We start from the raw sequence: 27535 nt of genomic DNA, 5'->3' as shown, positions 1-27535 counted from the left end.
ATATTTATATATAGTATGCTGAAGGTATTATTTTTCCTTGAGGACATATTCTGAAAATGATGTTTCCTCCACATCTACTAAGATAGTTATCTCTGAATCAAAGAAGAAACAACTAGTTTCATCAGAACCATATAGGCTAAACTTTTTCTTTAACTTCTCCATTGCTCATCTTCTCTGTTTCAGTACCCTCTTGATTCAGCCTTCAGAATGTTTCTTATCACAATCAAATTGCTTACAACCAGTGATAAGAATAAAATCTCAGCAGCCACTATGGGAGAAAAAGAAACATCTCACACAGAGAAATAAAGATAAGGGTGACAGACAATATTTTGTAACAAACAGTACAAGTAAAAAGACAGTGGAACAAACTTTTGAGATATGCAAAGAAAAAAATCAAACAAATTAACTCTGAATTCTATTCCCAGTGAAAACATTTTCCAATATTGAACATGAAATGAAGACTTTTTCAACTATACAAAAACAAAGTTATTCATCAGATATCACAAAAACTTCACAAGAGATCTTATATAGTCCTTCAGTCAAAGGAAAACACTATCAGATGAAAATATAGATCTACACAGAAAAAAAATGAGGAACCAACTGGTAGATATATGGGGAAATCTGACTTAAATATTTTATATGTCTTAAAATGTTATTATTTGAAGAAATAGCAATGAACTGTAGGCATAACAGCATATAGTACATTGAAATGCTTAATAGCAACAGGACAAAGGCTGAGAAAGAAGAAAATTGAAGCTTATGAAAAATGCTGTCATAGTACCTCACAGAAATTAACAAATTAAAGATGAATTCCTTCAATTGTAGAGAAACCACTAAGAGACAAAACAAGGGCTGGGGAAATAGGTTAAAGATACTTGCTTGCAAAGCCTGCCCACTCTGGGTTCAGTTCCCTAGTATCCACGTAAAGCCAGATGCACAAAGTGGCTCATGTATCTGAAGTGTGTTTGCAGTGACAAAGGCCTTGGTGTGTCCATATTCTCTCTTTTTCTATCTCTCTCTCTCTCTCTCCATAGACACACATATGACAAAATAAGAAATGTCTCTTGAGTGCATGATTTTCAGCTTGGTCCAAAAGACTACTTGCTGTTATGTGCCAGATCCTAGTGTTCAGTGCACCATGCCAACAGGATGCTACATTGCTTCCTCTCCTGCCTTACTTTCTCATCTTTCTTTGATCCATCCAGGTAGCCTTCTAGACCAGGCTTACAAGCTATTATTGTTCAAAAGTTACCTTTAAGGAAGCTCAGAGTAGGTTCTCAGTGGATACTTGTTGCCAGAAGAGATGGCAACAAATAGATGACCCTTCTTCATACTGTGGCTTATTTTGTCCTCTTAACTGGACCTTGAAGACCCTCTGAAATTTGAGCTTTGACAACTTATCTAATGACCTTATTTGATTGAATTGCTTCCTTCAAATAAAATGTTACTGAGTGTTCTTCACTGTGTGTGTGTGTGTGTGTGTGTGTGTGTGTGTGTGTGTGTGTTGCTAGGAATTGAAAACAGAGCCTTGCACATGCCTCAACCACTATGCTCTATCTCCATCCCTGAGCAGGTTTGGCTTGCCGGCTCCATTACCTTTCTCTACACCATCTATTTCATCTGAGATTTCCCTAATCCCACATGAGCTCCAAAGATGTCACCACCTTCAGGAAGCTGTCACTGCTTATCCTAGTCAGGAAAATTGTGAAGTTAGTGAAGAAGGTGTTGCCATCCAGGCACTCAGGGTGTCCTTGGGCACTAGTAGGATACGAGATGTACCAATGTGATCACCTTACAGTCCCACCCTGGTAACTGTGTTGTAATTGGAACACATTGTTCTATAGACTTTGATAATGAGTCGTGGCTTTTCAGCTTTAAAATTCTTGTAAGAACAAAATGAAGAACTGTGCTATATATAGAAGCAACCTCTGCATGTTGAGCTCTTTTAGGTCTTAAAGGATGGGAAATAAACTCTCATGGAGAAAGGTCAGCATCATAACAGGATATAAACCACTGGAGATTATTTAGATTGCAAAGACTTGTGAATTTTTACTACATGAACTTTGATGGGTCTTAGGTTACATGTGTGCATATGCAGAAAATTTCATGTGAAGCTCAATACATACTTTCAGTGATAAATCTGTCTCCCTTCTATATGGTGATGTTAACTTTTATTAAGCAAAACTGTTTTAGAAGGTCTTTGAAGGGTCTTTTCCAAGGCACACAGGGAAACAGTGACAAGTAAAAACAAGTATTGATTTGAGTCTGTATCAATATTTCTCCAGAGGTACACTCTGTCTTGATATTATCAAAGGACAGTATTTAGATATTTTTCTATGTTCAAATGTGATCAGAGGAATTTATTAAGACTTGGAAAATAGTTTGTCATGGTCTTGACTTTCAAAGGCATGCAAAGTTTTTCCTTTACATAAAGATTTATTATATCAGAAACTGATGTAAAAGTCATCATTTAGGGGCTGGTGATATTTCTCAGTGGGTAATGTGCTAGCATTCACATCCCCAGAGCCCACATAACAAACTGAGTTTGGTGGCATATGTCTACAATGCTGGGGAGATGGAGATCACAGGAACCCTGGGCTTGGCTGGCTAGCTAATCAAGCTGAGTCAGTGAGGTCTGGATTCATTGAGAGATATTGTCTCAAAAAATAAGGTTGTTGACCCAGCTATAGCACTCCTAGGCATATATCCAAAGGACTCATATTATCTCCTTAGAAATATGTGCTCAACCATGTTTATTGCTGCTCAATTTATAATAGCTGGGAAATGGAACCAGCCTAAATGTCCCTCAACTGATGAGTGGATAATGAAGATGTGGCACATTTATACAATGGAGTTCTACTCAGCTGTAAAGAAAAATGAAGTTATGGAATTTGCAGAGAAATGGATGGATCTGGAAAGGATTATACTAAGTGAGGTAACCCAGGCCCAGAAAGCCAAGCGCCGCATGTTCTCCCTCATATGTGGATCCTAGCTACAGATGATTGGGCTTCTGTGTGAGAAGGAAAAAACTCAGTAGCAGAGGCCAGTGAGTTAAAAGAGAAACATAAAGGGAAGAGAAAGGAAGGGAGGAGGGTACTTAATAGGTTGATATTGTATATATGTAAGTACAATGATTGTTATGGGGATGTAAGATGATGGAGAATGGAATTTCAAAGGGGAAAGTGTGGGGGGGTGGGGAGGGAGGGAATTACCATGGGATTTTTTAAAATAAAAATGCTAATAAAAACTTAAAAAAAAATAAGGTTGTGAGTGACTGAAGAGACCTTGTGTTGACCTCTGCATTACAAATACATGGAAACATATGTATGCTCCCACACATGTGAACATGCATATATACATTCATGCATACCACATATACATTAAAATCACCATTTTCAAGTGTGAACTGGACAGTTCATGTGGCTCATCAGAATTATCAGTGAGTAGATGGTATTTGATTAGCACAGTCTTATTTGCAAAGGTTATCTCATTTCTCCTCTCCTAGCATGTGTTTGTGGTCAGGTCAGTCCAAAAGTATTACACCCAAATTGATTCATTTTGCCTTAACACATGCCTGTAAAGCACAGTCTCTCATACCAAGAATTTAAATTAGACTTCGGCAGAGCTTCTAAGTTCTGAAAATTGAAATCAGGAGTCGTAGTAGTCATAAACTTCTCAGAAAATGTGATCATAGCCCAGGGATAATTTTTCTATAATTGCACTTTCATTTTTGTGAGCAGTCGTTTACCTCTGGCACAGAGAGGATGCTTTCCATCTCATATTGCAGGAGCTGTTGGGTTACTTTTCTAGGAAAGGGGGAATTATCAAAGTGAGCATGTCATAGCTGCATATCTCTGACCAAGCCTTCTCTTTGGGGGTGGCATTTGATATGTTCCTACTTAGTCTCCAGCTGCTCTCAGAGATGTGGACCCATATTACAGCTATTAATGGTTGGCTGGTGAACTTCTGAGAACTGATGACCATCTTAAACAAGTTGAATACATGCTTTTCTATTGCATTAGACCTTAAACCTAGACATTTCTCTTATTGTTGCCTCTTTATGTTGTGTTTGTATGTATGTGGTGTGAATGCATGTTTGCATGTGTGACTCAACATATGTGTGTACATGTGTGTGAGGTAAGGAGGAGCAGGGTATAAAAGCTAGAGGGCAACCTTAGGTGATATCCCCAGGAATTCCATTCACCTCCCTTTGAAACAAGAGCTCTCATTGGCCTGTAGTTCAAAAAATTAGGCTAGGCTGTTTGGCCAGCAAGCCCCAGGGATCAGCCTTTCTATACCTCCATTTTTTGGAGATGGGTACTGGGGATCATGTAAGGCAAGAATGATATTGACTGAGCTATCTCCCAGGCCCTTATTGTTGCCTTTTAAATATATGTCAGCCATTATACAGCAGCGTAAAATCTCTGGATTCCAGTGAACTTAAAAAGATCCTCAGAAAGTGGCATAATTGTCTCCTTTCTCTGCATTTATTGAACTGCTCATAGTGTTTTATCTCTTCATTGTGTGTGCCTGTGGGATCTAGAGAGATAGAGTCTGAGCTTATTGGTTCATAGTACAATCATAAAGTCATGGGCCCCATAAAAGGTTAACAGATCCCACCTTCTGAAGTCATTGTTCTTGTTCAGTTAGCTAGATTGTGTCTGTTATCTAAACTAACAGGTCAATAGACCTGTACTAAACATCTACCATTTGCTAAGGATTTGGGCCAGATTCTGTGTTACCTCATCATAGTACATAACTTGAAGAAGTCAGTCTCCAGGAGGAGAACAGCACTGAGACTAGAGCATGATAAAACCCTACAATTATAATTTTAACATATAGTGATGAATGCCTATGTAGGATATATAGGTGTCCACCAATGGGGGTTGGAGAAGTGTGATCCTCTGACATTGGTTAAGTGTTGCCATCACAGGGTGATACCAAATAGATGACGCTAAAAACTTTGGTGTTGCTTTGATTTTATGTTGCGATCTGGAGTGAATCATCTCTGCACCACCATGTGGATAGTCTTGTGGGGGTGGTTTGGGGAATGTTAAAGGATTTGAGGAAATAAGCTATAAAAAATATTATATCTTCTCAGCTCTATGATGTCAGTTTGGTATCTTGAAATAAGCTCATTGTATTGACACCAAATCATTGGTAAACTGTAAATCTAGGTTTAAGCTCCTTATTTTTTAGAGATCTGGCAGTTAACCATTTACTAGTGCACATGAGGAAAACTTCTCATGTTGACAACAAAATTTATTTTGGAACAAAGAGTAGAATTTTTCTAAACAATGAGAAAGAAGCTAGATACTGTAGATCCCAGATACTGCCCTGATGATCCACCCTACAAAAGGAATCCAAGGTTATGGGAGGTTTATACAGGAGTAAACTATTTTTTATTGAATTAGTTTTCAGGGACTTTTCGAAGCAACTATGATAAAAAGTGAAGTTGTTCTAAAATACATTTATATAAGTAACCATTTGAAAAGTAATTTATATAGCTACTCTTGAAAAAGTTAGAGGGAAGTCACCAACCTTAAATATAAACCATATTTTATGGGGACTGGAGTTGTTGACTGTGGATGACACAGTTGTGTGTGTGGAAGGCAGCTGTTACTGATCATGTAACATGGTCACAGAGAATACACTGGATAACACACTTGCTGTACAGACTCCCCCATTAAGAAGTGACACCTTCATTCTTGAGAGATGTTAGCAGCTAATAGCTGCCAAGTGAGAGAACTTGATCTTTGCTAAAGAGAGACATCTTGCCTAGAATTGCACCTTTCCTACAACAGCCTACCTCCAGTTGAAAGTCCACATGAGTGTATAAAACATTTGCTCCTTCACCCATTAACAATGATTTTGAGGGACTGTGTGAAGAGTCAGCTTGGGTCTTTGTTGTACCTGCATCACTACCCAACTTCTCTTTAAACAGAGATGAATCTGGCCTGCGTGAGAACAGTAGGTGCTTTCTCTGAGAATGTTTGCTAGTTTCTTACATGCCAATTACCACTAGAGCGATCCTATCCTGGTTGGTCTAGTATAACAGTAAAGACTAGAAAGCACGGGCCCGAAGCAATCAGAAGTCTGCGTGTAGCATGACTCAGACTACCAGGCTCATTCAGGAGCTTGTCTGTAGTTCCCAAATTCCTTTGTAGTCAAGCTGGAGCCACATGGTTGGATTTTTGTGATGAGGATTAATTTCTGACTAATATGCCATGAGACTTTGCTGGCAGGCTGAAATTTTCTGACTTTAAGCATATGTCTCTTAGCTCAAATCTTGCCTATTCTTTCACTTATTTCATTCAGCTTTTCTAAGGAATGTTTTTGTGGGAGTCATCCTTGATAAATCTGGCCTATTTCTAAAAATCCAGCTAAGAGGCCTCCTGATCCATGAAGCATTTCTTTTTTTTTTTAATTTTTATTTATTTGAGAATGACAGAGAGAGAACGAGAGAGAGAATGGGCGCGCCAGGGCCTCCAGCCACTGCAAACGAACTCCAGATGCGTGCACCCCCTTGTGCATCTGGTTGACCTGGGTCCGATCCTGGGGCGTCAAGCCTCGAATTGGGGTCCTTAGGCTTCATAGGCAAGTTCTTAACCGCTAAGCCATCTCTCCAGCCCCCATGAAGCATTTCTGTCATTCTTCCTAGGAGTAACCATTTTCTTGCATAATCTTTTGGCATTTCATTTCTTCCTCTATTATAGGACTTCTAGTTCTCATAATGTACTACTGCAAGTTATAACCATTTCTTTCCTTTACCTATATGTTCTTAATAAGGAGTTTCCTCAAAAGGCCTTAGGCAGAAGGTAGGAGATAACGACTTCTACTACTTTCATGCATGAGGTTATCCCTGGAAGAAATTATGTGTGGCATTTCCTCAAGATAAATCCAAATATGCTACGTCATCAAGTAAACTATCCCAGTAATGAAGAAGAACTACAGAAGACCGAAACTAAATAAGGAATGGAGAGGAAAGAACATAAAGTCATTTCCACCAGACACCAGCCAAGTGTGATTTCTTTCATAGATTATATTTGAATGAGTCCAGAAGTTTCTAAGACAACAAAGGGAGCATATTACAAAGGAAGAAGAAAAACGGGGGGTTATGTAACCACCCTTATTCTCTCATTTCCATTCAGGGATAAGAATGCCTGCCCCACAAACTCAAAGAACTTTTTCAGCAGCTATAGAAAACTTGCACAAAACAGTATTACCTTTATTTTTACAAATGAAATGGTTCTAAACAAGGAAGAAAAATGACTTGATGGATATCACAGGAGGTGTAGATCTGCTGAGTGAGTCAGGGGCTAGCTTCCTACCTTATGAAGCCACAGTAGGTATGTTTGGGGAAGACAGAGTATTCCTGGTTTTCCAATAAACTCAAATGTTAAAATATAAAAGACTTGCACAGCCAATAAGTGGGACAGTGGTGGTACTGATTAAAGGAGGAACAAAAGCCACAAAGGGAAATAGATAAGGCCAGGTTAGGCCTCTATTGATTTTCATTACTTTATGATATCAGTATGGTGCTTAAAAGGAATGAGGGCTGATAAGTTAATGAACTCTACTTAGAAATGTCCAGATGAAGCTGAGATGGCTTTAGCACCTGCCTTGTCCTAACCATCTCAGACCTTGCCTTGTGAAAATGTCTTGATCACATTACAAGGGAGCCAGATTATCTGCTCTAACAATAACAATCAATCAAATGCTAAGAAGGTAAAGGTCATACAAATCACTAAGTGGTAAAGGAGGCATTTAATGCAAACCAGACTTGACCAAGATTAAAAGGCCAGGCTCCAAGCCCTGTTTTGCATTGCATGATTGTGTCAGTTTGGATATATATGTCCTGTTGTATTTTTTTTGTTTGTTTGTTTTTGGTGCTGAGAACTAAACTCTGGGTCTCATGCTTTCTAAGTAATCTCTCTTCCATTAAGCTAAATCTCCAACCTTTGGATGCCTTTTGAGCCTTTCAGAGCCTAATATTTGCTGCTATAACATATAAATAAATGATATCACCAACTTTGACAGACCTTAATCCAAATGAATCATACTAAGTACCAAGAATTATGCCATACTGCTTCTACTTGGCAGGATTGTGTTAAATGTACCATGGCTTAGACAGTTTTTCAAACTTGGGGTTTGTAATGCCAACGTCACCTGGTGTCCATTGTAAATATTCCAGATGTGTTGAATTTACTGGAATTACTTGTGAGATTATATTCATGCATGTCATATAAAACTGATTAAGATATTCTCCAAAGGCTTAAGAATCAGTGCTTTACAGTTTTAGGAAACAAAGATCTTCATTTTTAAAATGGATTCATAAAACTATTTCTTAAACACTAACAAGTAGCAGGCAAGTTAAATATGCTGAGGTTCGGGCTGGAGAGATGGCTTAGCAGTTAAGCGCTTGCCTGTGAAGCCTAAGGACCCCGTTCGAGGCTCGGTTCCCCAGGTCCCACGTTAGCCAGATGCACAAGGGGGTGCACGCATCTGGAGTTCGTTTGCAGAGGCTGGAAGCCCTGGCGCACCCATTCTCTCTCTCTCCCTCTATCTGTCTTTCTCTCTGTGTCTGTTGCTCTCAAATAAATAAATAAATAATTTAAAAAATATATGCTGAGGTTCAACAGTGAACAATAAACATAGAGAGTCTTCCCTCGAGAAGCTAATATTCTAGTGGGTTTATTATCTAAGATGAGCTTACATGGTAAGGTATTCATACCTAACATGTACATTTAGAGAATCATATAAACTGAAAATATTTTATGCAATACTATATTCTGATATGTTGGCTGAGCTAAGCATAGACACTTTTTTAGAAGCCCATTTAGAATTTATTCCAATTTTTCTAGGAGTAAATGCACCCTTTTTTTCTATTATTATTATTATTTTTTTTAGAGAGAATGAGAGAGAGAGGGAGTGATGCAGGAGAGAAAGAGAAAGAGAGAGAGAGAGAGAGAGAGAGAGAGAGAGAGAGAGAGAGAGAGAGAGAGAGAATTGGTGCACCAGAGCCTCAGCCACTGAAATTGAATCCAGTTATGTGTTCCACCTAGTGGGCATGTGCAACCTTGCACTTGCCTCACCTTCATGCATCTGGCTTACATGGGATCTGGAAAAAGCTCAAACATTGATCCTTAGGCTTCTCAGGTAACTACTGTAACCACTAAGCCATTTGTTCAGACCAATGAATCCAGTTTTAAGAGATTATAATTAATATCAGGACTACCCAGTTGGACTGGAAAAACATAAAATGAGTTTCAAAGGTTATTTTTGAGGGCTTTTTTTTTTTTAAGAGGATGGTAACAGGAAACTGATTTGGCCACTGAGATTTTTTAAATATGTTTCTTTTAAATTTTAATTAATTTTTTTTATTTATTTGACAGAGACAGAGGGATACACACACACACACACACACACACACACACAGAGAGAGAGAGAGAGAGAGAGAGAGAGAGAGAGAGAGAGAGAGAGAGAGGGAAAGAGAGAGAGAGAGAGAGAGAGAGAAGGAAAAAGAGAGAGATTGTGTGCACTAGGACCTCCAGTCACTGCAAATGAACTCCAGATGCATGTGTCCCCCTGTGCATCTGGCTAACGTGGGCCCTGGGGAATTTAACCTGGGTCCTTTGGCTGCAGGCAAATGCCTTAATCACTAAGCCATACCTCCAGCCCTTTTTTTTTTGTTTTTCCTTTTTTGAATATATATATATGTATATATTTAATTTTGCCACTGAGATTTTTAACCAAAAGAGGAAACATGTTTATTTTTACTGCCAACTGAGAACTCAGACTAAGGACAAATTTTAATGCCTGTTAAAGAACCATCAAATATACCTGAAACATTTTTTCTTATAGTCGAAGACAGAGAAAGTTGGGCTCCTCAGAAGCAAGGCAAAAGAGGGAGAGAAGGAGAAAAGGAAAGACAGATTGATGAGAGGGAGGATGAGAGAGAGAGCGAGAAGGAAGGAAAAAAAAACTAAAAAGGAACCCATTAGAATGTTTCATAAAGTATAAACATTTTAGTTTTCCAAACACTATGACTAGTCAGCAAGAAGAATTCTGGTATTGTCTTCAAAAATATTAAATAAAAGACCATGTAGCAGCATAGAAAGTGTTCCATCATATGCAACATGGAAAATTATAGTAGTATTCTGTGTGTTGTGTCTGTGTGTGTGCGTATGCAATCTACTTAGATGAGAGATAGAAGATGTTCAGCAAATGTTTTTCTTTGGGATCATGAATTCCAAATTGGTTTTATTGCTGTTATAGATTTTACAACACAAAAGCTTAAAAAGCATATGTTCTTAGATTTGTTTTTATTAGTCAGCATTGTAATGAATGTTGAAGTCTGGTTGGGAAACTGAATTTGCTTTGGAAATAAAGGGTCTAATTATTGTTCTAAGTTTTAATCACCAGCTCGTGCAGTCTGAACAGACCGTCTGGGCAGAGCTGCAAATGGATCTGACAAAATTATTGAATCAACACTAGTAATGCTGCCTCTGTTATTCCCCCCTTGAACTTGAAAAGAGGAGAAAGTCTGTCTTTGCATCTCCACCAGAGAACTACTGCGGTGGCCTGAGACATAGGGATGCTGTGGGGTAGGCTTGGAGCTGAAATGAATGTAGAAATGGAGCGTAATGGAAGAAGAAAACTGAAGAAGGGAACTGTGGCTTTATGAAGGAAAATTAACAGCCAAAGCCTGTAGTCCACACCAGACAGTTAACATTAGCTTACACATCTTTAAAATGCAGAAGAAAACCCCTCAGCCTGCTATGATATTTAGATCTAAATAAATTATTATAGTGAGCAATTGACAAAACTTAGCCAGGGGTCAGCAAATTTTCTTTATAATGTACCAAATTGTTAATGTTTTAGACTTTGTAGACTGTACTATTTCTGTTTCAATTTCCCAAGTCTGTCCTTGTACTTCAGAAGTCATTAACAATATACAGTGAATGAGCAAGTCTGTGTTCCAATAAAACTTTATTGATAAAAACAGGTGAGGGGCTTTATTCAGCTATGGGCTATTGTTACATAATCTCTGTTCTAAAGTGATGTAGATATTAGTAATTATTACCTACCATCTCCTAGGTGTTGTCAAGAAACTTGCCACAGCTCATTAATTTTCTAGTAGCATTTTCTAATCTATACAACTTCAGAAAGCCAGATGAGCGCACAGAGGGGTTTAAAGATGCTGTGCATGCCAGAGATCACACTTTTCTTTAGAGGAGTTCTGACTATACTGAGAACTTTATCATTTTATTCTGATAGCAACCCAGTGCAGTAGATAATACTATCTTTACTATAGGTCAGGTATCCTGACTTAGGGAAGGAGCAAGTTTGCTCCAGGTTCTACCACAAGTGGCTTTTGGAACTAGTGGCTGCTGATTCTAGGTCAGGACACATTGTACTAAAACTCGGTGCTTTGTGATGCAGCTTAGTGGGCAAGTGTCACCTGGAAATATGAAAACATTCCAGGAAAAGAAAAGGCATTGTGAACTGTGTCCAAAGAATGTCAACAGCTTGCTTTTTGCTCTATTGTTGCAATGACAACCCCGACATTTAAAGTCACAGCTCTGTGAGTTATAAGTCTAACAGGCAGCACAAAGCCAATGAGACACTCTCGGTGTAAGGAAATAACATGTCAGAGTGGAGCCCAAAATGTGTCAGCATTAGCTAAAGATATAGAGTTTTTGAAGGGTCTTGATGTCCTGAGCCAAAGAGGGAGTTCTTATCAGGATTGAGTCTAATTGCAAAGAGCAGGCACTCTCTAAGCACTTCTATAATACTCCAGTATGGTTTTATGGGCCCCTGACTCATGGAGAACTTCCCAGGAAGTCTCAAAGTATTACTAAAGGTGGTGGCTATAGTGAGGAGGAATCCTCTTGCCCTTCTAGTAACTGATTCTTGAAGCTGTCTTGTTGGGTGGGGGTAAGCCACAATGCATGCATAGGACCCACACATGACTGAAACTCATTTGGTATTCTATAACACATGGACCTAAGCATTTGAAAATAAATACTCCGAGTTTTAAAGTTCAGCAGAAGCATGTGGGCATTAATAATAATGAGGGATTGTGAATGTAGTAGGCGGTTTGATAAGTATCCTATATCTACATGAAGTATATAATGTTTTAATTCCTTTATATAGACTTAGCTAGCTTCTCATACATATTTCAAAGCAATTATGGTGAATCAGAATTTTGTTAACAATTTTTATCCAGCAATATTTCTCAAAGCAAATACTATTAAGCCAAATTAAGTCATTGATAAGTTTTCTACACCACACAGTTAAAGAATTTCAACTTAAAAAGATCAATTTTATTTTCTTAAATTATTTTTACCCAGGATTAATTATGCCATATAAAAATTTATACCGAATATTTGACTTTATGAAGATTTTTGTCAAATTAAATTATAGCAGTGACACCTTTGGACTTGTAGGCATGTTTTTGGAGCCTTCTTCTACAAAGTCTAATTTTGTAGTTTTATTTTTTGACATGAACTTTGGATTCTTACATCAATTTCTAGCTAGTAATAAAATATCCTCTGTTTGTTTTTGGCCATTGTCATTTTATGTTGTTTTCATTCTTTCTAAGTTAATTTTTCACAGGATATTTTTGTTACATTCCACGATGCCAGCAATATTTGATCTTGTAGTCAATTTTCTTCCCACAGCAGATTCTACTCTGTGTCATTTTATCCACTGTCTGTTATATTTTGTCTGTGAGATTCCTAGCAGCAATATTACGAATTAGATTCAAGACAGTGCTGTGTATTTATTTCTTGGAACAAATACTATCAGTAAGTCAGACAAAAATCTGATTTCAAAAAGCAGTGTAAATGCCAAGGTCAAAACAGCAGAGCCATCTTGCTTTGGAAATCAGAAAATAAAAATATGCAAGGCTTTAAGAAATTGGAAATCCAACTCACATTTATAAAAGGCCAAGGATTCAGAATGACTTAACCCTCAATACAGAATCTGGTTTAATTCTCTTCTCTAATGAACACTTACTTTACCACTATCATCTCATGGTATCTTGATTGTAGCTCTAGTGGTAGGATCTCTGCCCATTTGATAGATTCAGAAGCCAAGTCTCAGTATACTTAGCCCAGGATTACACGTTACATAAACTAGAGGTCTGGGATTTTCATCATATAGCTTATAGCCACTGTAACCCTCTCCATTATCCCTGAAACATTCCCCATCCAACAATGTTTTTCTAAGCATTGGATCCTTCCCTTGGCCACCTGTTACTAAATTTGTCCCAGTTGTGAAAATTTTCCCCATCTAATAATGCAATCAGTTGATTCCAATCTTTTGTTTATGTGATCATTAGTTCAAAACCAGAGATAAGAAATTTATCATGTATGGAAGATGTCACCTATGGTACCTTGATTTACATCTGAAAATTGATTTTTCTCACATTAAGATTTTAGGACAGCCTCTTCTGACAGTCAGCCCAGCCACAAAGTGTGATAAAAAATATGATGGGTCCCCAGCAGCAATGCTACATTGAACTGTAAATTCTGGTCCTTAAAGAGCTGCAGTTAGTAAAGTGTTATTGATGAGCAGCTGGGATTACCTGCAGCCATCTTTCTTGATGATTGAATATTGACAACTCAGCTTAATAAAACATAACTTGGGACAGGCAGAGAAATGCTATAATAGCTAGATGCCCTTCACTATACTTAGCTCCTGCATCACATGACTAATACTAGGCATGTTAAATAGCTCAGGAGCAGCTATGCTGAAGAAAGTTGTAAGCATACAAAAAGTGGAGGTCACATGAGTTCAAAGCTCAGAGCTTGTAGTGGGGAGAAGTTTCCAGTTGTATGGAGCTTCTCTTTCAGTTGACATCTTTTCTAATACCAATTTCATTTTTTTACATTATGGGAAGGTGGCCTAGAGTGAAAGAGAGAAAAAGGGAATTTCAGCAGGGCTGATGTGTTCTGGGCTTGATTGGTTACTCACTAGCTCTGTGACGTTGGAAATATTGGTAATTTCTCCAAATCTCAATTTCCATATCATACTCTGGTAGGAGTGATCCTGTTCCTTCTTCTGCATGTCAGACTACACAGAGAAGTATGATGCTGTATTCAGCCTCTTTCCATTTTCATTCTCCTTACTATCCCTTCATTCCAATTTCATTAAATTTCAATATGCATTTTTTTTTTTTTTTTTTTTTTGGTGTATGTGCTCTTGTGTGTGTGTGAAGGCCAACACTAGGTGCTGTTTTTCAGGGATATCATCTGCCTCTTTTTTGTTGTTGTTGTTATTGTTTTGACAGGGCCTGTCATAGGCCTGGAGACCTTCAATGTGGCTAGACTGGTTGGCCAGTGAGCCCCAGGAACCCTCCTGTCTCCACCTCCCTTATGCTCGGATGATAAGCACATACCACCACACCTGGCATTTCTACATGGATTCTGGGGATTGAACTCAGGTCCTCTTACTTATAAAGAAAAGCATTCCTCAACCCTAATTACTTAACTACATTTCCATGCATCTAAACTAATATGGAGCTATGTAAATTGTCCCAATTCCTTATTGAAACAGGCAAGACAGACAGTGACTACACAGAAAAACCCTGTTGGGCTTTTCTCTCAAGTATTTCTAAGAATCAAGGAAGATGCTGTATTTAAGACTGTGCATGCCAAACTGACAAAATGTCATTAATCCTCTGTTCTAAGAGATCTAAAGTCATACAAATATCCAATCACTATATATGCAGTGATGATATTTACAGAGCATAAAAGAATATCAGCTCCTGTTATGGTTCTGAGTCTTCTTATTAATTACTCTCAAACTTGATAGTTATTTCCCCATAAAAAGACCTTACCATACAATTCTATTAAAGGGAAGACACCATTCACAGCATCTCCTGTGTCAATAGATACAGAATTTCCTGAGTCTGTCCCTATGTGTAATTCCCAATTTTAGAATGAAATATCTGCTTCATGGCTCTTGTATATTGCTCTAGCTCACTAAAGTCTTCTGACTGCCCCAGACTTTCATGTAGGACTAAACTAGCATGAGAAGTGACACTACAATGAAGTCTTAGGCTGATTGTAAAGGGATGAATGTATTTTGCATGAGAAGGTTCAAAACTTCAATCTCTGTTCTCCAATGTGAAGGCATTTAGAGGAGGAACATTTGGAAGATCATTAGATTTAGAAGAGGCCATGAGAATAGGGTCCTGATGAGTGGTCACTCACAAATTTACAAGTAATTTTATAGGGAAGTGAAGGGGCTAGCGTGCTTTATACCATGTCAGAACACAGCGTGATATAACAGGCCTTGAACCAAAAGGAGTACTAAGCCAAGCATCATAGTGTTTTGATCTAGGAATTCCAGCCTCAGAACTGTGAAAAATAAATACGTGTTGTTTATGCACCCCCAGTCAATTGTATTCTGTTCGAGCAGATCTAACTGAATAAAGCCAAGGGTGTACTCTGCAGGTGTTCTCTGTTTGAAAGCATGCTTTTAATTTTTCTCTAAACTCTAGAAATATGGTCCTTGGTCTAAGCTGAATGGATTTGCTTTGTGCCCCAAGCCCCTGTAATTTTTCTTAGTACAATTATAAGCCCTGTTTAATTTCTTATCTTTATACTACTCAAGCATGTAATACAGGCCATGTCCTTTCGCCAGTGTACATCTGAGGTCTGCTCAGGTTGAGTATGGTAGCTGCTCAATAAATACTAATTAAAACCACAAGCTTGGGCTGAAGAAATGGCTCGGTCCTTAAAGGCACATGCTTGCAAAGCCTCATGTCTTGGCATTAATTTTCCAATACCCATGGGGAGATAGATGCACAAAGAGACACACACATTTGGAGTTGTTTTTTTTTTTTTTTTTTTGCAGTGGCTGGAGGTCCTAGGGTGTCTAAACTCGTTCTCTCTCTCTCAAATAAATAAAGAAATAAAATATTTTAAAACCTGATGAGCTTGATTGGAACTTACTTTCTTAAGGTTAAATAACATTACCTGTATTCAAAGATCATAGTTTGCTAATAACTGTACATTAACATATCATTTGCAAAGGTTCCCACAGCATTCATTCACTTGATAACCTTCCTTGTGGAATAAAGTCCCTATCCATTCTTGCTTTTATATTCTAAGGCTACATGTGTCAATCCCATGCAAGATGCACGCACTCTTCTTACATTATAGCATAAGATGGTTAGGTAAGATAAGTGGACCCTGAGATGTCTGTATAGGGCATCCTATCTTTAAGATTAGGCTAACAATAAGGCATATCCCACATCTTTGTTATCAGGACTACTTCATGTAATCTTGTGCATGAAAAGAATTTAGTAGGACACCTGGCTTGCCAGAAGGTGCAAAAGACACAGGAGTTGGAAGAGAAGTAGTTGAAATTCCACATTTATTTAATTCAGTGAATATTTGACATGGAACTGAAGGCAAGAAAGCCAAGCTTTCTCTTCTCATGCACAGGGATGCAAATGTGCCTGAATCTACATTTCTTGCTTTTAGAAAGGTGAGGCTGTGGCATTGGCAGTGTCCCCACAATCTGAGAGATATGGCTGCTTTGAACCATCTCTAGGGGAAAGAAGGCTGGTGAATAAGATAAAAGAGCCCTTTTCCACTGTGGCTTATCCTAAAGAGAGCTCTTGATCATCATGACACTTGATGTTGTGTTCCACAAAAGGCAGAACCTCCTTGACCTTCACCCATGCCACGGGACTGCTGTGGGATCTTAATGAAGTAAAGTTGACGAAGCACTGCAACTTCTTTAAGAAGGGATGAGGCAGATATGTCATTCCTGTTAGTCCAAATATGAAAGTGCTTTTAATGAGCATTTTACACTCTGAAATGTGCTACTTAACTTTATCTGGTTGACATTATCCAGGCAGCATTAAGCTGCAATTAGAAATAAGACTGTTTCATAGGTTATTTCTCCTATAGGAATTTATGTAATATAGATATATAAGTTTCTGTTTTTTCATACCCCATGGATCAACCAAGTAGTGACTTGTTTTATAGATAAGTGACCATTAAAATTACACTCCCCCAAACAATATGACTAATTAACGAAATCTTCATGGCTATTACTTATGTATATAAAAAAGAAATAAATTTATGCTTCCTAATTGCTCTCCATCCTTTTTTTTTATTTTTGAGAGAGAGAGAGAAGGGGAGGAAGAGAAAGGGAGAGAGAGAGAGAAAGAGAATGGGCATGCCAATGCCAGGTCTTTCAGCCATTATGAAAGAGCTCCAGACACATGTGCCCCCTTATGTGTATGTGCAATATTGCATGCTTACAACACTTGTGTCTGGCTATATGTGGGATCTGGAGGACTCAAAACAGAGGTTCTTAGGCTTCACAGGCAAGTGCCTTAACTGCTAAGCCACCTCTCAAACCTACATTCCATTTTTGTATTTGTGTTGCTCTAATCAGGACAGAGACTCACAAACACGAAGGCAACAACAAAGTCATCTAAAGGGAAAACTAGTATTTATTTTGATTTAATTATATTCCAGAGTTGAAGTAGGTGCTTTGCCTACATTTACCCAAATTGTGCTTTGCATTTGGCTTAGTTCTGCCTCTATCTCACTAAAACACTTATTTGCTCCTATTATTAGTGTTATTGTTCTTATTACTGTTGCTATCCCATTATATAGGTGGAGCAACTTCAGTTCAGAGTAACTGTTCTTTTCTTCAGTACCAAATTATGATCATATTAGAATTAGTCTTATGTTTTCAGTCAATATTAGAACACATTACACATTTAAAACAATACATATATAACCATTAAAATAAGTAAATGATGGTCTATTCTTACAATGAAACATTATGAAGCCATCAGAAATGATAGTATAGGGAATTTACTACTCAGATAGCTTAGTGGCTCCTATTTGGTAAATCCATTGGTGGTTAACAGCTACAAACATTGGCTACACATATTAACAGCACTCCTAGGAGTGTGGTGAGTAGATATATAAAGAAAAGAAACTGGAAGGATGCCTGGAGAGGTGTTCAATTGGTAAAGTGCCTGCTTTGCAAGCCTAATGACCTGAGTTTGGATCCCAAGAACCTAAATAAAAATAGACAAATTTGGTACAGCACATCTGTAATCCCAATACATCTATAGAAAAGTTGGAGGTAGAGATAAGGAAGTCCCTGGAAGCTCATGGGCCAACTAGACTAGAATACACAGTGGTGAACAACAAGACAGATACAACCTCAAAACAAGGTAGAAAGTGATGTTTGATGCCCAAAGTTGTCCATTGACCTCCACATACACATGGTGGAATGCACATGCCTGCACTAACACAATATAACACATGTGCATATATCATGCACACACACAGATACATGAACAAACACATATACAAACACTTAACAAAAAAAAAAACTAAAAGGAGTAAAAACTTGAGAGAAGAAAATAACAATGAGGACATTTTCTATTCTTGTGGCTTTCAGTCTGATAATAGGATCAGCTTCTGATGGCTTACATGGCAGAAGACAAATTTGGCAGCAACAGTAACCACTAGGAAGAAAATGGGTAAGTCTCAGGTAGGAGAAACTCAGTAATAGGGAGTTCTGACTTCTATGTATAGACCATTTCCCAAATGGTTTCTGCTGACCTTTGAACCACACATACATATGCAGTCTCTATTCCCATTTCAGGTGTTGGTTATCTCAAGCATAGGCATGCAGGTTTGTGTCCAGCCAAACTAGAAACAAATGATACAAAATAAGCAAAAAACAAACTGCTCTTGAAGGAACAGAACAGAATCCAGCATTTCTAGGACATACCACTTGTGTTATTCAGGATAGAATACAACATTTACTTGACATTAAATGGAAAAAAACACCACTCTTTATCAAAAGACAATCAGTGAAGACCAAAGCCCAGTGATAACTAGATGCTGAAATCAGCAGTCAGTAAATTGGAAATTGCTGTAACTATGATTAATGACCTAAATGAAAATACACTTGAAGTGACAGGAGATCTTAGCAGATTAATAGAAATGATAAAGTGAACAAAATGGGAAGCTTAGTTGTGAAAAATAAGATATATAAAGTAGGGGCTGGAGAGATGGTTTTAGTGGCTAAGGCAGTTGCCTGGGAAGCCTAAAGACCAAGGTTTGATTCCCCAATACCCATGTAGAACCAGATGAAGAAGGTAGTGCATCCGTCTGGAGATTGTTTGCAGTGGCTAGGGGCCCTGGCATGTTCATTCTCTCTCTCTCAAATAAATGAATAAGTAAATAGTAATATATATTATATATTATTAATAATACATATATATATATATATATACACATATCCTTCTACAATGAAAACTTCCATATACTGCAAAAAGAAATCAAAGAGGATACTAGATGATGCAAAGAGCACTGGCTGGTTTTAGCCACAAAATGCAGATGAAAAAAGACAATATGAAAACAAACTAACAAAAGCTAATTTAATAGAAAAAGAAATGAACAACAGCTTTTCATAGACTTCTAAGGACAAAATAAAAATTTTAGCATGTTTGTTAGTATCATTCATAGAGACAGGAGTAGAAAGATTTTGCAAGAATAATGAATGAAAATGGCCCAGAGTTAGTGAAAGACATACATTTTCAGATTCAAAAGCTTATCAAATGCAAAGAGGTATAAGATGAAACAAACCACATGTAGGCTCAACAAACTTACATATTATGTATCATAAAATAAGTCTTGGTTAATTAAAATATATGAAAATCATGCATTCTCTTCTTTAATCATTATACAATTAAATTAGATCAGTTGTAAGAAAATATGTGGAAAATTCCACTAAACACCTTCATAAATAATCCATAGGTCAAATAAAAAACATTATAAAAAGTAAAAAAATACTTCAAATTGAGACTTATATGACATTTATTCCTTACAACTGAAGGAGTGATTACAAGCAAGTTTATATTGCTTATATAGGGAAAGAAGAGAGGGGGGAAAAGAGAGTCCATTGGGTTGGAGAGACAGCTTAGCAATTGAGGTGTTTGCCTACAAAGCCTAAGGACCCAGACTAGATTTCCCAATTCCCACGTAAGTCAGATGCACATGGTCGTACATAGATCTGGAGTTCATTTGTAGTGGCTGGAGGCCCTGACATGCCTATTCTCTCTCTCTCGTTTTCATAAATAAATATTTTTTTTAGAGTGACTTCAGGCTCCATCTTAGGAAGCTAGAAAAAGAATAGAACAAGCTACAATAAAGTAAATAATAAAAATATTAGAAAAAGCCAACAGCCTAGAAAATACACAATAGAGAACACAAAACTAATAGCTGTTTTTTATTCAGAAAATTGAAAACAATCCATAAGTTCAATGAACATCTAGCAGTGACTGATGTAGAGAAAGATCCAAATTACCAGTATATTTGTTAATGTTGTTCATAATTCTGAGATAAAATATAGGGTACCTTTATAGGTCTTGTGTTAACATAGTAAGAATATAAACTAATAAGCTGTTTATGCCAATGAATGTGATAATTTAAATAAAAAACTCCTTAAAATTAAATTTTAACAAAATAACCATATGAAACATTAGGCATAATAATCTTATCTCTAAAGAAATTAAATTTGCTAAAACAAATATACAAACCTTCCCACAAAAGAAAGCTCCAGATTTGCAGATCAAATCTCTATGTGCAACGCAGTTCAGATTTATCAGACATTGAAGACAGAGGAGAAAGGATGATTCATGTTTGTTTATGAGGCCATTGATAACACTGATATTAACACCTGACAAACACTGCGACAAGTACAATAGTGAACAATGCCTTGAATCACAATACAAAATCCATAATAAGATATTCCTTACAACGTGCCCGCCCCCAGACACAAACTGGCCTGGATATCCATGGCCTCACAGTGCCTGACACTACCTACACAAGACCGTCAAAGATCATGACATCAAAATAAAAGAGAGACTGATTGAGATGAGGAGGGGATATGATGGAGAATGGAGTTTCAAAGGGGAAAGTGGGGGGGGGGGGAGGGAAGGTATTACCATGGGATATTTTTTATAATCATGGAAGTTGTTAATAAAAATTTGAAAAAAAAGATATTAACAATTTGAATTCATCAATATGTACAACGTAGCATGACCAGCTGGGCTTTATCCAAGAAACATAAAGCTAGTTTAACACTTGAATTTTCATCAACAAAATAAGGGCTAAAAAAAATCTATGATTATTCCAATGAATGCTGAAAATTGGTGTAATACCCATTTTTTTAAAAAAGGGTCTATAACCACTGAGAATAGAAGAAGCTGCCTCACTATGATAGATACATATGCAATATCCACAGATAACACTCTATTTTTGTAGTGAAATATTGAAAAATTTCCCTCCTATCTCAGAAAAAAAGGCAAGAGTGTTCACTCATCACATCTATTCAACACTACACAAAAGGCAAAATAAATGAAACATATCAGTATGACAAAGTAAGATGAAAAACTGTCTTTATTTTTATGTTGACATAGTTGTCTATGTTGAAAATCCTAAGTCACATGTAAAAAAAAAAAAAAAAACTATGAGAACAAATGAGCAAATTTAGCAATGTGACAGCTTGCCCTCAAAAATCAATTATTTCTATATCATAACAGTACATATTTTGAAGAATATTTCTAGATTCAATTCAATTATAAAAGTGTCAAGAATATAAAATTCTTTAGAAATAAAATCTGACAAAAGATATTCAGGAATGTCATGTTAATAACTAAAACAAAGTTGAAGGTATTTAAAGAGAAGTTAAACAAATGGTAAGGTCTAATATGTTCATGACCTCAATATTATTAACATGTCAATTCTCTACAAAATGTTCTATAGACTTTCACAATTCCTATCATAACACCACTAGGCTTTCTGTAGAGACAAGCAGGCTATCTTTACATGTTATATGAGAATGCAAAGAATTTCCAAACAATCCTGAGAAAGAACCAATTTGGAAGATTTACCCTTGCTCTAGCACTTCTGGCAAAACAGCCATCATAAGAACATCATTGGGACAGTCAAGAGCTTGCAAGAGCAGGGCACACACCTCAGAACCAGACTCACAGTATTTGTTCACCTGCTTCTTGACAAAGGCGCCAAGTTAATTCAATGAAGAAAATGGTAAGTATTCCTTTTTAAATTAATGGTGTTCAAAAAACTGGATCCGGGCTGGAGAGATGGCTTAGCGGTTAAGCGCTTGCCTGTGAAGCCTAAGGACCCTGGTTCGAGGCTCGGTTCCCCAGGTCCCACGTTAGCCAGATGCACAAGGGGGCGCACAGGTCTGGAGTTCGTTTGCAGAGGCTGGAAGCCCTGGCGCGCCTATTCTCTCTCTCTCCCTCTATCTGTCTTTCTCTCTGTGTCTGTCGCTCTCAAATAAATAAATTTTTTTTAAAAGTTTTTTTTTTTTTAAAAAAAAAAACTGGATCCATGTGGAGAATAAAATGAAACACAACTAGAATACATCATTCATAAAAATGAAGTCAAAATAGATCAAAATTTAAGTCTAAATGTACATTTTAAAATTACACAGTGTTTGGAGGAAAATGTTTTCCACTATGGATATATAAGCATGCATTTCTTAGACTAGACACAAGAAACAAGATGGTTTATAAACCTTTTTATTGTTTTTAAAATAATTATTATTTTTATTTATTTGAGAGCAACAGACAGAGAGAGAAAGAGGCAGTGAGAGAGAGAGAGAGAGAGAGAATTGGTGTGTTAGGGCCTCCAGCTACTGCAAATGAACTCCAGACATGTGTGCCCCCTTGTGAATCTGGCTAACGTGGGTCCTGGGGAATCGAGCCTTGCACTGGTGTCCTTAGGCTTCACAGGCAAGCGCTTAACCGCTAAGCCATCTCTCTCACTTTATTGTTTTGTTTTTTGTTTTCTAAGACAGGCTCCGCTAGGCAGCCCTGGTTGATCAAGAACTCACTATGTAGCTCAGGCTGGCCTATAATATGGGATTCTCCTGCCTCATTCTCATGACTGCTGTGACCATAGGCATATGCCACCATGCCCAGCTAGAAACTCCTTTATGATATGGCCAGGTGGCTTCCCTGAAGTTGTAAATAGGTCTGTGTAGGGCTAAGAACACAGAAATCATACAAGTCACATCCACACTCTTAACAGTAAGCTTTTAATGCACAAAACAAGACATCAGGTCCCCACCCAATTTCTGGCTATATATAGAAGTCAGGGTAAATGCTTTAGTCATTTCCTGCACTTATATGAAACATTTGAAAAATATGGTGATTTTCTTTTGGGGATATTATCAAATAGTTATCAAAAATTCTTTTTGCCAGAGGGCTGAAAAAGCCTGGCAGTGCCATCATTCCATCATGTTGACTTCTATGTCCAAAAGGACCATTCGGTCTTGTCACAGTTCTTACTTTTTTTTTTTTTCTCCTTTGCACCTTCCAGTTTTATGTTCATGAGATGAGGCAGGATGTGTCTGCCTTGAGCAGACCAGAATCCTGGCTTTGCCATTTTTAACTTTATGCTACTTTGCATACATTCCTGAACAGAATTGATTATTTTTTCCTCTCTTTTATGGCTTGGTGTTTGTCACAATGCTGATCCTGTCATTACAGGCTCAAGCTAGTTCTCATTTGTGTGCAGGGGACTTTTGCAGCAATTCTGCCAATGATATGTTTGATATCAAAGTGCTTTAACTGGTTTGTCTTACAATACATATACTTTATCTACAGAATAAATTTTGTATTATATTTTTTCCAGTGCTAGAGATTAACCCCAGTACTTTGACATGCTGGGCAGGCACTCTATCAGCTGAGCTAGATCCCCAGCCCAGTGAATCTGTAGCTTTTTCAGAAGCTTAGGGAAATCTGGTCACGAAGGAAAACAGTGAGCCTTTCCAAGAAAGATTGATGTGCCTCTATTGGAAAACTCAGAAAATCCAAAATAATAACATTTTCTTGTTATCATTTTTCAGGGGTGGCCTGTGTAATTCAATAGAGACCCAGTGCTGAAGTCTGCCTTGCACAGAACTTCAAAGGTAACAGAGATCAGAACATTTGAGAGTGCATCCCATGTAGCAAGGCACATACCTCTGAAATGTGCAGCACCCACAAATGTGTTTTCTTTGAACACGCAGCAATACCAGCAGCCTGTCCTGGACTAAACCAGCTCAAGGACATTGTGCTGCACCTCAAGGGCAAACCAGTGAACACAGTCGAGAATGAGTCAAGCTGGCATGCTACATTTAATTCCAGCCAAGAGGGCACTCTTAAGTGGTAAACCCTGGGAATGGCATTGCCACAAGTTGATTTTCATAGGGCCACTTAGTGTCTCTCTACTTGGAGCTGCTCAAAGATCTTGAAATAAGGATGGAGCTAAAAGCTTCTTTTATTTGAGAGGTGATGCCAGGAAGCACAAAGGAGTGGAGAAGTAAGATGGAGTGAGAGAAGCCAAGAAAGGGTCTATTAATGGGAGTAGGTTCCCAGGGTGCACCACTGTTGCTCAGTCCCAACCCTGACCCTCTGAAAGACAGCATGGAAAATATCCTGGTATTTTCAACTAGGGGATGTGATGCTGAACAGTTCTTCAATAGATCATATGCCCCATAGTTGAGGATTTCTGGTGTGGCAAGCTATCATCTGAGGGGCACAGACTGCCATGCTGGGAGCTGTAAATGAATCTTGAGGAGTAGGGCAGCAAGGCAGGACACCAACAGATGCTTCATGAGCTCTAATTTCCCCTGAGTGCTTTGCAAGCAGTGCATGTATGTGTAGAATTGGCAGATCTCAGTGTAAATGTTGACTTTAGACATCACAAACTCATGTAAGCTGTTAGATGTACTTTCCTCATCTGTATATGGGGTTATTAGAAGTTTTGCAGTTAATATCAAATCCAGGGAAGGTAATGGTGGTGAAGGAGGGCTCTGCAGACTCCCACACATAGAAATTAGTTAGTTAATTCCCAAAAATTGAAATATTCATCCTTAGGGGCAGAAGGAAGGCTCATAAGACTCAGGATGTCAATAAACTTACAAGGCTCACAGAGCTCTGGTATTACAAGACTCACAAGGCTCCTTCCCATGACTATATAAGTAGGATGCAATGCTTGTGGAGAGGAGACTGTGATATAATTGTCCCTGAGTTGGGCATGGGTGGACTTTCTTGATGGTACAGCTACCTTTGAGTTACTCATGCTCCTCTAAGTAACCACTTTTTCATGGCCCTGTAATTGGCTCCCGTACACTCACTGGTTCATGCAAAGATGGACTTCTGTTGTCTGTGCCCTGTCTGGAGTTCATAGGCTTTTCACACTTTCTTCAAGAAAAGTCACAGAACATTATTATACACACACTACTAAGTGCTATAGACACATTACTATGGACCACATATTATGCAGTATCATCTTAGGTTACACTAAGCCTATTATACTAACTATATAACTATATCACCACATATTAAGGCTATTGTGCAGAACAAGGATGGCAAAGTAACTATGTACGGTCTTATTATCACCAGGCAGGTCCCAATTTTTCTCTGCTTGTCCAAGATCAATATATTATTCTCCACATGAACAAAATCTAAATTAGAAGACTCAGAAAGTGGTTTCTTTCAATGGAGTTGTGGTGTCTCAAGTAAATTTTAAGGAGAGAAAACAGGGAGAAAGATGTTGAGAATGCTCATCACCATGTGTGTGATTATCTGCCCAATCTTTTTTATTTTTATTTTTTTAAATTTTTTTCCAATTTTTGTGACGAGCATTTAACTAGTGCCTAGTTAATTACACAAAGAAGGTCAAGGTACCAACATTAATGCAAATGGGAAGAGGTGTGATAATTAAGAAAGATTGCGCGCACACACACACACACACACACACACACACACACACACACACGTACACCATAGTTGGTCTGCCATAAGCTATTTCTTACTTACACACTGACATTACAAGCTCCCATACCAGAGTATCTGAACACAAAGTCAAGCTTCACAATCAATGTACAAAGCTGCCTGGGAACCTCAGTTGCTCTTAGCCAGAGCTTCCTCATATTTAATTGGGGATAGTAACAGGACTTTGCAGGTTGTAAGGGAATGATGAGCTGTTTGCTCACTGGACCCAATATGTTAGCACATGGAACATTTGGGCACCAAACACTGAAATGGTCCTTTCAGATCCTAGGAAAGGAAACTACTCCAGGAAAGGTCATGATATCTTGAAATATCTGCATTTCAGGCTAATGGGTATATTTTATAAAGAAAATTTTAGAGCCCAGGGAACTTTTTGACATTTTCTAGGGTAGTCATCTTTCTACAACTTAGCTCCAGCCTATGAGAGTTTGTTAAAATAATGACTTTGAGTCAGTAAACCCTGGGTGAGGTCCAGGCTCTTGCTCTCTGTCAGTGAATAAGGTGCAGCTGATATACATCTACAGCACTTGCTGCACAAATGGGGCCCAGAGCACCTAAGTAACATGGCACGAGGCCATGCAGCTGTAAAAGAAAATGTATGAGAAGGATGTAGGCATGGGGACTCTAGACTTGTGGTCCCATTGACACAGGCACACACACTCCTGTGCTCCCAACAGGAGATTCTTCCTAGCTGTTTCTGGGGAGAACTTCTGTGGATTTTCTCTAGGTAAAGGATCTTCCAAGAGAAACTAATTGTGTTCCTCATCCATTACTCATAGTACTATACATCAATGCATCATCAGTTAAGCCATTGCCCATGGGCTCATTCAACTATTTAAAATATCTTTGGAACCTTGGGCATGTGAGTCTTTTATCAGTTGTCTGTGTTATGAACAGTGAATACAGATCAAGAATTTTCAAGGCAATATAACTGTCCAAATTGAAATGTGTTCTACATATAAAACTTAGCACTTAACACCCAAAACATAGCACTAAAAGAAGTTGAATATATCTGAGCAATAATTGCTTATATAAGGCTAAGTGAAATAAATTAATAAATTAATTCATATATTTTTGCTTAATTTTTCAAATGCCAACATGAAATTTAAAATTGCACATGTGGGGCTAGAGAGATGGCTTAGTAGTTAGGCTCTTGCCTGTGAAACCTAAGCACCCTGGTTAGAGGCTCGATTCCTCCCCAGGACCCAGTTAGCCAGATGCACAAGGGGACACATGCATCTGGAGTTCATTTGCAGTGGCTGGAGGCCCTGGCACGCCCATTCTCTCTCTCTCATTCTCTCTCTCTCTCTCTCTCTCTCTCTCTACCTCTTTCTCTGTCAGTAATTTTCAAATAAATAAAAATAAACAAACAAAAAGAACAAATTGTTGTTGAGGTAAAAAATGTTTTAAAATTTCACATGGGGCTTAAATGTCTATCAAACACTGGATTAGACAGATGAATAGACAGGCATGTAGATACAAAATGGACTGTCTCAATACAATGTATTTACTTTATAACCTATGCATACATGAGCTATATATATTTCTCATACATATAATCAGTTCCAGCATTCTCTCATATATAGTTATTTCAAATTGGATACAACATATATACTAGTATATAGTACAACTATTTTTAAATTTTCAAACATTTGACATGGT

At 37.8% G+C, this 27535-nt stretch overlaps 1 protein-coding gene and 1 pseudogene across 1 annotated transcript in view; both read right to left on the bottom strand.

The window, feature by feature from the left end:
- The window catches only part of Cdh13 (cadherin 13), a 1153296-nt gene that overhangs the window by 672592 nt on the left and 453169 nt on the right, over positions 1 to 27535 (bottom strand). The window lies entirely within an intron of this gene.
- LOC123458400 lies at positions 6278 to 6358 on the bottom strand (annotated as a pseudogene).

The sequence above is a fragment of the Jaculus jaculus genome, chromosome 1, assembly GCF_020740685.1.
Source record: "Jaculus jaculus isolate mJacJac1 chromosome 1, mJacJac1.mat.Y.cur, whole genome shotgun sequence".
NCBI classification, from domain to species: Eukaryota; Metazoa; Chordata; class Mammalia; order Rodentia; family Dipodidae; genus Jaculus; species Jaculus jaculus.
This window is presented reverse-complemented; position numbering and strand designations above follow the sequence as displayed.